Genomic DNA, 991 nt, shown 5'->3' with positions numbered 1-991 from the left:
CCCCGTGGCCGGGGGGGGGGGGTGTCCCTCCCGCCACAGCCCCCCTCCTCGTCGGCCGGCACAGCTCTCCAGGTTCCCGTAGGCAGCATCACCCTGCAGGACAGGGTTGGGGTGGGGGGCAGCCCTCGGGAGCCGCAGGGCAGGGCTCCCCCCAGGCAAAGCCGATCCGTCCATCCGTGCCCATTGGGTCCGTCCGTCCTGCCTGTGCCCTGCTGCCCAGACCCAGCTGGGGTGGGGGATTGCGGGGGCCAGGACGCCCGGCTTCCTTGCCCAACCCCGGGAGGCGAGTAGGGTCTAGTTGCAGAGTAAGTGGGGAGGGGGGCGGCTGGGAGCCTGGACGCTTGGGTTCCCTTTTTTGACTCCAGGAGGAAAGTCAGGTGTAGCTGCTGGAGCAAGGTGTGCTGGGAGCCCGGACGCCTGGGATCTCTCCCCGCTCTGGGAGCGGACCAGAGTCATCACCAGTCAGAGCGAGAGCTGGCGCTGACCCAGCCCGGGGCCAGGAGTGGCGCAGAGTAGTTAGCGGGCCAGGAGCCAGGACGTCTGGGTGCTCCTTGCTTTGCACGGGTGCACGCCCCCCGGATTGGTGATGCCCCCCCCATGCCCCACCCCCAGTGATAAAGGAAGGGCCGAGGGCACCCGATACAAAAATGCTGCATAAAAATGCTGCCGGCGGTCACCGCCCCCCCCCCAGGAGGGACAGCGGGGCAGGTCCTGGCTGACTCAGTGCCCCTGGTCAGGGGGCCCCTGCCTGCATCCCCTTGAATTGGGAGATGGGGGCGTGACGCAGCTCCATCCATGGCCTGTCCAGACCGACGGGGACCCCTGGAGCGCGGGGCTGGACTCCCAGTGCCACTGTGCTTTGGTCTGGCCTGGGTCCCCTCCACTCCTGCCCCTGGCGCCCGGGCATGGGGCAGCTTCTGCGCGGCCCGGCCCAGCCCAGCTTCCTGCACTGGTGGGGGTGCGATAGCCTCTAGGGCCAAGCCCCCGCCCC

The 991-nt window shown here is 69.4% G+C and overlaps 1 protein-coding gene across 1 annotated transcript in view; it reads left to right on the top strand.

Moving 5' to 3' along the window:
- RYR1 (ryanodine receptor 1) overlaps nt 1-991 on the top strand; it is a 45,730-nt gene that overhangs the window by 38,471 nt on the left and 6,268 nt on the right.

This window comes from Alligator sinensis, unplaced genomic scaffold (genome assembly GCF_000455745.1).
Source record: "Alligator sinensis unplaced genomic scaffold, ASM45574v1 scaffold1667_1, whole genome shotgun sequence".
NCBI classification, from domain to species: Eukaryota; Metazoa; Chordata; order Crocodylia; family Alligatoridae; genus Alligator; species Alligator sinensis.
This window is presented reverse-complemented; position numbering and strand designations above follow the sequence as displayed.